Here is a 12455-nt window from a genome sequence, read left to right as displayed (position 1 = left end):
TCACTATCAAGGAATGTTGGTGTTAAGTGAAGCAGTGCTTCTTTGCTCTGCCTCCATTAGAGGAAGCTCCCTGTTTCCCATCCCTACATACCCCCACACACTGCCACTCAGGTCACTGTCTCAGACATGTGAGTGGGATGGTTTGGGGAGCTGAACGAGTGGATGGGCTGCCAAGGTACGCTCTGTAAGGCCTGTTACCATAGCAAGGCCCATCCATTCGTAGGCTGGGTATTTCTGGAGTGAGCTGTAGGGAAAAAGAGAGCGAGTGAGAGAGAGCGAGAAAACGAGAAAGGGGAGGAACATTGAGCAGTTCTCATACGCCTACTGTCTGCCATGAAGAGGTTCTCTGGTGAATACAATGAGAGATGCTTCCATCATTTCTCACAAAGGTAAAACTTTCCCAGTAAAAACACATTTGTTTACTCATTGAGTTTTAGTCTAGTTTATTCCTAAGGATCTACTGTTAGTTTAATTTAGGGAGAATGACAGTTTTTGTAGTCTTGAAATGATGAAGCTTGAACCTCTACAGTACAGAGGGTTTTAAGCCAAAAGTAATTGCATATTACTTATGAACAATATTGTTAATATTTTTTTGTTAAAGAGAAATAACTGCAGAAATCACAGCATGACCAGGCCACAGCATGACCAGGCCAACGCTCTGAGCTACATTTTTGTGGTCTCAACGCAAAGATCATGGAGCTGGTGCATGTGGGTACGACAGATATACAGAGGGGCACTAAAGTCTTAGCCCACTACAGAAAATGCTTGTGTTTTGCATTCTTTTCTAATTTACTACAAATATTTTTTATGACAAATAATATTAGCATTTAAAAAAAGTGAAAAGCTTTGAAATATTTACATGAATTAAAAATTTCTTTATGTTTGTTTTAACTAACCCCCTTTAGGTTTTCACCAACTTCGACAAAAGCATCTGATGAGCAGGTCAAATACATCTGAGTGTCTGAATCTGATCATGAGCTTCAATAGGTGAGGGTCTTTTTAAAATTGACATTTTTGTAGAAAGGTCTCAACAATGCTTAATCACAAATTTGCTTAAATTTGTCTACTGACCTACAAATAATGAAGCTGGAGGTTAGTTCTAATGCCGGTCCTTTAATAGTTGCACCACTGTAACATCAGCTTATCAGTTTTGGGATTTTTTTAATTTCCATTTTACGTCTCATAACTGTTTATTTCCAGGATTAAATAAAAAAAAAAATCCCAAAACTGATAAACTGATGCTACAGTGGTGCAGCTATTAAAGGACCGGCATTAGAACTAATCTCAACCTTCATTATCAAAATCATTATATATATATATATATATATATATATATATATATATATATATATATATACAGGATGTGATTTTTATATTTTACATTTTATATATTGTATATCTATTATTATATTACTTACACCTCTCCATGGATCACCACCTTATCATGGTGGAGGGGTTTGCGTGCTTGAATGATCCTAGGAGCCATGTTGTCTGGAGCAAAAGCTCCTGGTAGGGTCCCCCATGGCAAACTGGTCCTAGGTGACAGGTCAGACAAAGTGTGATCCATAATTACCCCTATGAAAAGACAAAAACAGGATTTGTGTACCCTGCCCGGATCAGGGTCAAAAATTGACCGGGGCCCCACCCTGGAGCCAGGCCTGAGGGAGGGGCTCGCCAGCGAGCGTCTGGAGGCTGGGCATTTACTCATGGTGCCCGGCCAAGCCCAGCCCGAAGGAGATACATGAGTCCCCCCTCCCATCGACCCACAACCAATGGGAGGAGCAGTAGTAGGGGTTCGGTGTTTTGTGGATCGGGCAGTGGCCGAAGGCGTGGGCCTTGGCGTTCTGATCCTCGGTTGCTGAAACTGGCTTTTGGAACTTGGAACGTTACCTCACTGGCGGGGAAGGAGCCTGAGTTGGTGCGCGAGGTTGAGAGATACCGGCTAGATATAGTCGGGCTCACCTCAACACATAGCTTGGGCTCTGGATCCAATCTCCTTGAGAGGGGCTGGACTTTATTCTTTTCTGGAGTTGCCCATGGTGAGAGGTGGCGGGCAGGTGTGGGCTTTCTCATAGCCCCTCGACTCGGTGCCTGTATGTTGGGGTTTTCTTTAGGGTAGCTTCCCTACGCCTTCAGGTTGGGGAACGGGTCCTGACTGCTGTCTATGCTTATGCACTGAACAGCAGTTCAGAGTACCCAGCCTTCTTAGAGTCCTTGGGAAGGGTGCTTGAAAGTGCTTCTCCTGGAGACTCTATTGTCCTACTGGGGGACTTTAATGCTCATGTGGGCAATGACCGTGAGACCTGGAGGGGTGTGATTGGGAGGAATGGCCTCTCTGATCTGAACCAGAGTGGTGTTCAGTTTTTGGACTTCTGTGCAAACCACAGTTTGTCCATCACGAACACCATGTTTGAACACAAGGATGTCCATAAGTGCACATGGTGCCAGGACACCCTAGGCCGCAGTTCAATGATTGACTTTGTAGTCGTGTCAGCGGACCATGTGTTTTGGACACTCAGGTAAAGAGAGGAGCTGAGCTGTCAACTGATCACCACCTAGTGGTGAGTTGGATCAGGTGGTGGGGGAAGATGCCGGTTAGACCAGGCAAGCTCAAACGTATAGTGAGGGTTTGCTGGGAACATCTGGCAGAAGAACCTGTCAGATTGATCTTCAACTCACACCTCCATCAGAACTTTGACCAGATATCCGGGGAGGAGGGGGGCATTGACTCAGAATGAACCATGTTCCGTTCCTCCATTGTTGAAGCGGCTGACTGTAGCTGTGGCCGTAAGGTAGTTGGTGCCTGTCGGGGCGGTAATCCTCGAACCCGGTGGTGGACACCCCAGGTGAGAGATGCCGTCAAGTTGAAGAAGGAGTCCTACTGGGCATGGTTGGCCTGTGGGACACCAGAGGCAGCTGGCAGGTATGGACAGGCCAAGCGATCTGCGGCTTCAGTCATCACCAAGGCAAAAACCTGTGTGTGGGAGGAGTTTGGTGAGGCCTTAGAAAGTGACTTTAAATCGGCTCCGAAAAGATTCTGGCAAACCGTCAGGCGACTCAGAAGGGGAAAGCAGTGTACCACTAGCACTGTATATAGTGGAGATGGTGTGCTGCTGACTTCAACTGAAGACGTCATTGGGCGGTGGAAGGAATACTTTGAGGACATTCTCAATCCCACGACACGTTCTCCAGTGAGGAGGCAGAGTCTGGGGACATGGGAATAGGCTTGATCATTACTGAGGCCGAGGTCGCTAAGGTAGTTAAGAGGCTCCTTGGTGGCAAGGCTCCATGGGTGGATGAGATCCGCCCTGAGTTCCTCAAGGCTCTGGATGTTGTGGGGCTCTCTTGGCTGACATGCCTTTTCAACATTGCGTGGACATCGGGGGCAGTGCCACTGGATTGGCAGACTGGGGTGGTGGTGACTCTTTTTAAAAAGGGGGACTAGAGTGTGTGTTCGCATAGCCGGCAGTAAGTCAGACTCGTTCCCAGTGAGAGTTGGATTCTGTCAGGGCTGCCCTTTGTCACCGTTTCTATTTTTATGGATATAATTTCTAGGCGCAGTCAGGGGATGGTGGGTGTCCGGTCTGGTGACCTCAGAGTCACATTGCTGCTGTTTGCAGATGATGTGGTCCTATTGGAGTCATCAGGCCGTGAACTTCAGCTTTCGCTGGATCGGTTCGCAGCCAAGTGTGAAGTGGCCGGGATGAGAATCAGTACCTCTAAATCCGAGACCATGGTTCCCAGGCGGAAAAGGGCAGAGAGCCCTCTCTGGGTCGGGGATAGGCTCTTGCCTTAAGTGGAGGAGTTCAAGTAACTCGGGGTCTTGTTCACAAGTGATGGTAAAAGGGAGCGGGAGATTGACAGGCGGATTGGTGCTGGGTCAGCAGTGATGCGGGCTCTTTACCGGTCTGTTGTGGTAAAGAAAGAGCTGAGCCATAAGGCAAGGCTCTCGATTTACTGGTCGATCTACATTCCCACCCTCACCTATGGTCATGAGCTTTGGGTAATGACCGAAAGAATGAAATCGTGAAGACAAGCGGCCGAAATGAATTTCCTCCGCAGGGTGTCTGGACTCTCCCTTAGAGATAGGGTGAGAAGTTCAGTCATCCGGGAGGGACTCGGAGTAGAGCCGCTGCTTCTTCATGTCGAGAGGAGCCAGCTGATGTGGTTCGGGCATCTGGTTAGGATGCCTCCTGGACGCCTCCCTCGGGAGGTGTCACAAGCAAGTCCACCTGGGAGGAGACCCCGGAGAAGACCCAGGACGCGCTGGCATGACTATATCGCCCAGCTGGCCTGGGAGCGCCTCGGAATCCCACTTGGAGAGCTAGTGGAAGTGGCTTAGGATGCTGCTCCTGCGACCCGAACCCCAGAGAAGCGGAAGATAATGGATGGATGGATGGATGGATGGATGGATGTATATATATATATATATATATATATATATATATATATATATATATATATATATATATATATATTACTTACAGTCATATGCAAATCACTGGTCAAATTATTTTTTAAGTGAAAAGTTTTCACATCTACAGAGAACACACTCATTTTAATGTATAATTATTATTTATTTGTTGCATTTAGCAAACTGGAGAAAAGACAATTCATAAAATGAGGCAAGTGCAATATGGAAGCATATCATAAATAAATAAATAAATATATTCGTGACCCCAAGTCATAACACTCCAGGACCAGAGTTAGAGGACAACATTATAGAGCATGTTTATACGTTTGTAAATGTTAATTTAATGAGCATTTACAAATTCAGTGAAGGCCTGTGGATATCAATGATCATCTTTTGAGCTGTAAGTAGGTCCACACCTGCACTCTTCTGTTTGTCTGAAGTGAATAGCAGTATGTGGATGACAACACAGCACTGCTTTCTTTAACATATAATTCATAATGGTGTGTATGGAAAAGGCCATCAGAGACAAACATTTAAGTGCACAGAGGGGCAGTTAGCCTAGCTAAAAGCATGTACTCCTCTCTATTAGTCACTGTTTTTTCCCACCTCCCCGCCACCCTCGTGTGATGGGAGGATGACTCAGGCCACACTCATCTGCAGAAGTCCACCACTTCCATCCCTCATTTGGTTTGCCTTTTATCCTGGCTCACTAAACGAGAGCTTGCTAACATTATATAAAGAAACTACCACTGCAGGATCATGAAATGGGTTTTTATGAATATACATGAGTAATGGAGCTGTAACCTTGCTTAAAGTTTCACACCAAGACAGACAGCAAGGAAGAAGTTTATTCACAATTGCTTGATGCAAAGATTGACACTAAAACTCCAGAAATGTTTTACTTATAGTGTATATAACTCCAGAGAGAAGTGTAAATCTTTTGACTTCAGTGCATCATGAAATCTCAAATTTCACAATTATTCTGTTAACTGACTATTTTGATATGATTTTGATTCACTTTTAAAACTTTTTTTTAAATGTGACTCAAGAAACTACTTCCATAAGTGGTGTCACAATGTCTCCCCCCTCTGGGAGACTGTATTCGGACCTGCCCAGGATCTTTCCAGCTCCTACTCCTCACTGGCTCCACCACTACTTAATTACACACACTTGCAGATAGTATATAGACATCATCACTCCTATTCAGACTGCTTTGTTTGGCCTTGAGTCTTGCAAAGTCTCTCTTCCTTACCTAACAGCTCAGTCATGTTTATTTTGTTTTTATTGTGATTCGAACATTTTCAGGGGACTTTTATATTTGAAAATAGCACCTGAAGATTATTTTGACCAAAAAAAGAGTGCATAATAAAAAAAGAGTGCTTCATAATATTATAATGAGCTATAATTGTTTCTGTCATTCCAAAATCAATGCATTTGAATGAACACATTCAAACGAATGCATTTTTGCACCTAACTAACCTACGATGCAGTGGGATACATTTTCACTATAGCAAAAAATAAGAAGTGGCTGAAAATGTGCATATGTTCATATGTTAATTTTCCATTTTCAGTTTATTAAAGGATTCACTGTTATAAATAGACAGTATTTGAAACAAAAGCAGTGCTTTAAAGCAGGGTTCCTCAAATACTGGGCCTTGGACCACCGCAAAGCACTCTTTGGTGGTCCTTCAGCCAACTGAGGAGAGCCAGTTGTCTGTAGTGGGACAGTGAAGGCACTTGGTGAAAAGAAAATTAGTGAATAAATGTTGTAATGTCATGCTTTCTAGTGATACTTAGGAGGGCCTAGAGGTGGAATTGTTTGCATCCTGATCCATTGCTTTAGGCACTGACACAAAGACAACATGCAATATGCAATTATATTGTTACATCAATACTAGCTAAAACTGCTCACATACATTCTGAAATCTGGAATTTAAAACCATAGCAACCCCATCAATGAAAACCTAAAACACTGAAGAAAGAGGTTGAGGGCATGCTGTCTTCTTCAAATTCACACACTGACTTCAGAATGCAACAACCAACATTAAAAAACATGAAGCGACACATGTCAAGGACACCTACACAACCCTGACTGTAGCTGAAGTTTCCTAATGGTCTCTATAATGGTGGCCAATTCTAAGCCCACAGGGCTACACTCCCTAGTGATGTCTTTGTGCTGAGGCACGTATGATTCAACTCATCAGGGTCTTGATAATTAGCTGAGGAGCTGAATCACATGCATTACAGTGGAACCGTCAATCCCCGTTCTAGCTGTGTGGTTATATTGTTATTTGTAAAGGGCTGAGTGACAATTGTAGTATTTTGGCCAATGATACGTGATGTGAAAGGTGTCATTTTCGGTAGTGAAAGTGCAGCCAGTGTGAATCTCTCAGGACCTTATGGAAAAAGTTCAGGTCTGAATTTGTTGTTTAATTAATGGTGGTACCTGTCCTCTCTGTATTTTGTGTGTGTGTGTGTGTGTGTGTGTGTGTGTGTGTGTGTGTGTGTGTGTGTGTGTGTGTGTGTGTGTGTGTGTGTGTGTGTGTGTGTGTTTGGCTTATGGCTCTGTCAGAGACAAATGCAGCAGGAGAGAGAAAGAAAGAGGAAAATCCTTACTATTTCAACATGGATCGTGGCGTGGCAACAGATGTATCCATACGAACTATTTAGGCTCTTGAAGAGCGCAAATTGTGACTTTACTGGTAAAAAGCTGTTTATTGACAGTTTGAAATATTTCTGTTTGAATGAGTTTAGAATTCAAATATTCAAATCTCTTTTTGATTTCCCCTTTAATACTGTAGAAAAATTGAGCTTGTTGTATTCAAATTCTGCAGGCATTGTAGTAATATTCCTATTTCATTACTGAGTTTTGGTTGGAAACCAAATTAAAATCCAGTAAAAAATTTGCACCTGCCAATAAACTATTATCCAGTCAGATTTTTTTTTTGTCTGTGATATCTAGGTAGATGCAGCCAAGCTAGCGCTCTCATTGATTAGGCCTTCAGGAGCTGGACTGAATGATAAACTGCCAACATAATTGGGAAGTAATGGCGGAACATGATTTGATGTCCAATGAGTGGGACCATTTTCATTAACAAACACAAAAACTGGGCACAATGTTTTTCATACAACGTTTCACATTTTGTGCTACACAAACCAATTAAACCAATTTTGTCATTAAACATGCAGTTGGTCAGTATTCTGTAGTGATGTAGTCAGTATTCTGTAGTGATGTAGTAATGCTCAGTAAAGAATATTGTGTATCATGATAATAAAATTAATTACAATAATAATCCATCATCTAGTTATAAGCTCAAAATTAAAACATTAAACATTACAAGGTTTCTTTTTTCTTATTTTTTGACCATGTTTTGGCATTTATGGCCTAGCTAACAGTCACAGGTTACCACAGTTTTTAGCATGACTGAAAAACATCTCTGAATCTGGTTGGATAAAGATTGTAGAAAGGGCCGTGATGATCATATTGATGGATAAATGGTAAAAATGCAAATGCTGAGTATCTGTATTAAGCTTTTGTCAGTATGTGTGTTTGAACTGAGGTCTGAATAACAATTTTCATTATAAACAGCCACTAATGGTTCTGTCTATTGGCACTAAGCAAGAATTATCACTGTTCAGAGCAAAGTGTCTGACTGTAAATCAGGGAAAGCATTTTGGAACCTGTTCAAATGTGAAAAAGACAAAAGAGAAGTAGCACATCTTGGCACAGAATTAAAGACTTTTCTGTGATGGTTTATAGAAGCTAGCCCACATCCATATGTTTCATGAAAAACTCCAAATCTCTTTCCATTTTGATTCATTTGAAAGACATACACAGAGCTCCAGCTGGCCTGTGGTCAAGTCAGCATTGGCCAGAAGGCAGACAAAGGCCAGAATACTCTTCCAGCACACTTAGTCAAGTGTTTCCCTATCCTTAGCGAAGCTTAAATTTTATACTTCAGATGGCATATCAATCTTTTGTACTGTTTTATGCAATATATATGAGTATTAAGTTTGTAATTTATGTTACTATTAAAATGGACCCTATTCATGTTTGAGGAAGGAAAATACAAAAAAATCTGCAGATCTCCAGAACAGGGACTGAGAAATAATGCCATGAGCTAATATATAGCTGGTTAATGTTTGCCTAGCAAATGGGCCAAATACAAGAGTGAGATGCAATGAACTACAGTCATAAATTCCACTAATAGATTAAATATGTTCTCATATTCATGTGTTTGATGAACATTTCAACTCTTCTAGGGTTACTAGCTCTAACACGTAGAGTTATATATTTCATAAAATATATTTCAGACTTTAACTGACTTTGTCTTTAAACTAAACTTTTTATGGAGTGACCCTACAGTTTAATTATCTTTATTATTATTAAAATAAATTATCACTTTGCTGAGTCTTGTAATATGTCATAAGTGTAAGGAAATAACAGCTTAAAGCATTGCTTTGCTAAACTGATTTTTTTATTGCTTTTCATTAGCATTAATAATGCGCATTCAGAATAGGTGACGTTATAATCTCAACCTAGTATTTTACATTTTGAGAAGGAAACCTATGAATGCATATGCCATGAGTTGCCCTGTTTGGTCTTTTTATGGGCGCTGAAACACCATTACGCCTACATAGTAATGTAGATACATACATAGTAATGAACTACATGACTACATAGTAATGTAGTTCAGCAGTCACTTTTTAATGGCAAAACGTGGGGCTGCGATGGTGCAAAATGCTGGTTAATCTACCCCCAAGTTACTGTTAAGATGAGTTTAAACTTTCCGAAGTTGTCAAAACACAGATATTCTTTTTTATACATTTCAGCATAATAAACTGTCTCCCAACTGGAGATGATACATACATTAAAATGAATGAAAATCGAAAATCATTGCACATTTTCCCTCTGTGTAGTGACATACTCAACAGTGTGGAAAAGTCTCTGAGCTAGCTAAGTATTTTGTCTCAATATTAGGTGGGGGTGTCAGAGGAAGTTGAAACATGATATTATTGGCTACTTTAATTTTTCCACGTCCGCTGGTGCATCATGACACAACCAAGCAAAATTAGACAATGTTTTGAGGCAGGTAAAAGTCGTCGGCCCTTCAGTCAAAGATTACAGAAAAACAATTTCATCTTTAAATTGTATGGTATGATATGATATGGTATGATATTGTGGTGTGAGGTGTAGAAGAAAACAAAGGAAACATTTCAAGTGAGTGCTCTTTTATTGAACTTGCAGTAGAGGAGGCCTGCCGTCATCACTGACCCCAGCACAGAACACAGCAGGGCATGACACATGTAGAGAGTGGACAGCTCACACACACAATGCCTACTTTCCATGTATGCAATAACTCCAACACTGATGTCCACACAGTTCAACTATTTGTAATTTAAAGTCTCTTGCTTAACGCGACCACAGCGCTCCTGTGAGGGCCCCGCGTGATGCCACGCTGCATGGACCAGGTTGCTACACTATGATACAATATTGTAGTATGTTAAAAAATGTTTTTGACATGTTATTCTAGGTTATTTGTTCTATAGCTTTTATTTGCTAGACTATTCTATAAGGACACATTGTTGAAGGTGGGACTGGCCCACTGGGTTTATATGCAAATCAGGAGTGAGCGAAGGTAAGATGTAGAAAGGCTAGAGCAAAGAGTTAAAGTGTTAAATGTGATATTTTTCTGCACATTTTACTGTACAGTGTGTACTTATTTGCTGAGTTTAACTAACTGGCAAAAATAAAGCATAAAATATAAATCATGCCAAAACTTTTGCACAGGCTACATTTTATGCTTCATTTTTCACTATGTGTTTCCTACAACTTCAGCAAATAAACAGTACTTTTTCTTTTTTTTTCACTTGGAAAATTGACAAAACCTGTTATTTGACTTTTGCATGCATCATATACATCCCAGCATAACAAGCACAAAACTGCTACTTTTTATGAACAGGGCTTACATAATGTCTTTCAGGACTTCTCTCAGGACTGGTATCTCTAAACAAAAGCAATTGACTGAAGGCAGTAACTACATACTTTTTTCAAGTACCTTGTATTTCAAAAGCATACGTGACCTTGAAAAAGCCAGATCTGAGGCATCAGCAGGGAGCCTGGTTCCCAGGAGCTTTAAAGAGGGAGGAACAGGCAGCCATGAGTGCTTCAGCTTTGTTTGAACGGCAAGGGGACTGGTGGGCAGTGGAGAAGGTGAAAGAAGTGGAGGGTTATTAAATGCCCTCCAGCAAAACAAAATATGCTGCCACTCATTCCTTTTCTCTTTATCTCTGAATGTCCTTTAACAACTCTTTCACACCCAACAGTAATTATAATTCTGACCATACATAGAGTGCATTACTCAGCCTTAATGCTGCAGATGACAGGTTTAAAGCAAGGTCCATTGGATTTCACAGTAGGTGTTTTTTTTTAAATGTTACCCCCTCTGACAACTGTAAGGACCATTTACTAGCTCAATACACCACTCTCACCCACCCTCTCTCTTTTTCCTCTTGTCTAGGTTGAGTCATTGTGGCCTTTTGGTGTGAAAGGATAAATGCTGCTTTACTCACAGCGCTGACAGGGACACAGTCACACTGACAATGATCATCAACTGCATAAGCAGGAAGCAGGATTTGGACGAACACTAGCTTGTTTCTTATTTTTTTGCATTGTTCCTCCACAACAGAGCTTGATTATTTATGTGGTAGACTGAACTGCAGTGTAGACTAACTCCAGCAAACTAACTAAACAAGTGTGGATCCTAACAGTGTGTATGTGTTTGCAGTATGTGATATAGTATCTGCTATACTGTTCATCAAGACTTCTTAGTCCTTGGTTAGCATCACTGTGAACCATGACAACAGGCATGAATGAATAATAAGAAGCATAAACGACATGGCTGAGACCAGATCAGGGTTTTTTCAAAATATAAAAATAAAATTAAGTTTGTAATTCATTTGTGGTTCATTGTACATTAATGGTCTTTCATTATACATGATACACAAATACATACCGAGCACTTTATTAGGAACACCTGTAGACCTGTGGCATGATTGTTGGTGCTAGACAAACTGGTTTGAGTATCTTATAACTGATGATCTCCTGGGATTTTCATGTACAACAGCCTCAAGAGTTTATTCAGAAAGGAGCAGCAAACAAAAAACATCCAGTGAGCAACACTTACGTGGATGGAAACGCCTTGTTGATAAAACAGGTCAGTGGAGAATGTCCCGACTGATTTGAGCTGGCAGAAACAAACAGACAATTATAGTGAGCAGAAAAGCTTCTCCGAGTGCAGAACATGAAGCAGATGAGCTACAACAGCAGAAGACCATCTCTGGTTCCAGCCAAGAGCAGAAAGTTGAGGTTGCATTTGGCACAGGCTCACCAAAACTGGAGAGTTGAAAAACATAGGCTAGTCTAATGAATCTCAATTTCTTCAGGCACACAGGTGGTAGGGTCAGAATTTGGTGGCAACAGCATGAATCTATGGACACAATCTGCCTTGTGTCAACAGTCCAGGCTGGTGGAGGTGCTGTAATAATATGGGGAAAGTTTTTTTGCATACTTTGGGGCTATTAATACCAATCAATAATTGCTTGAATGCCACGGCCTCTTCAAGTATTGTTACTGATGCTTCATAGCCACAATATACCCACCTTCTAATGTCCAGCATGATAATGCATCAAGTCACAACGCAAAAGTCATCTCAAAGTGTAATGCATATGACAGTGAGTCCATTGAGTCTTCAGTGGCCTTCCCAGTCACTGGATCTGGATCCAAAAGAACACGTTTGGGATGTGGTAGGATGGGAGATTCACAACATGAACGTGCATCTGAAAAACCTACAGGAATTGCATGATGCAGTCCTGTCAACATGGATCATAATCTCAAAGAAATGTTTCCAACATCTTGTGGAATCCATACCATGGGGAATTGAGAGCAAAGTGAGGCACTACAAAGTATTAGTGTAGTGTTTGTAATAAAGTGCTTGATGAGTGTATATTAATACATACTTTATATTTTAATATATTTTAT

The 12455-nt window shown here is 41.2% G+C and overlaps 1 long non-coding RNA gene across 2 annotated transcripts; it reads left to right on the top strand.

The window, feature by feature from the left end:
- Window positions 1-261: 261 nt before the first annotated feature.
- On the top strand, window positions 262-11327 carry LOC108412609. 2 transcript variants are annotated; one of them, XR_005129170.1, is made up of 4 exons: window positions 262-389; window positions 602-708; window positions 906-987; window positions 10936-11327. It is a non-coding gene; the product is annotated as an uncharacterized LOC108412609 (long non-coding RNA). The 2 variants fall into 2 exon arrangements; XR_001856675.2 differs by having other exon boundaries at window positions 602-712.
- Window positions 11328-12455: the final 1128 nt, after the last annotated feature.

The sequence above is a fragment of the Pygocentrus nattereri genome, chromosome 20 (assembly GCF_015220715.1).
Source record: "Pygocentrus nattereri isolate fPygNat1 chromosome 20, fPygNat1.pri, whole genome shotgun sequence".
NCBI lineage: Eukaryota > Metazoa > Chordata > Actinopteri > Characiformes > Serrasalmidae > Pygocentrus > Pygocentrus nattereri.
This window is presented reverse-complemented; position numbering and strand designations above follow the sequence as displayed.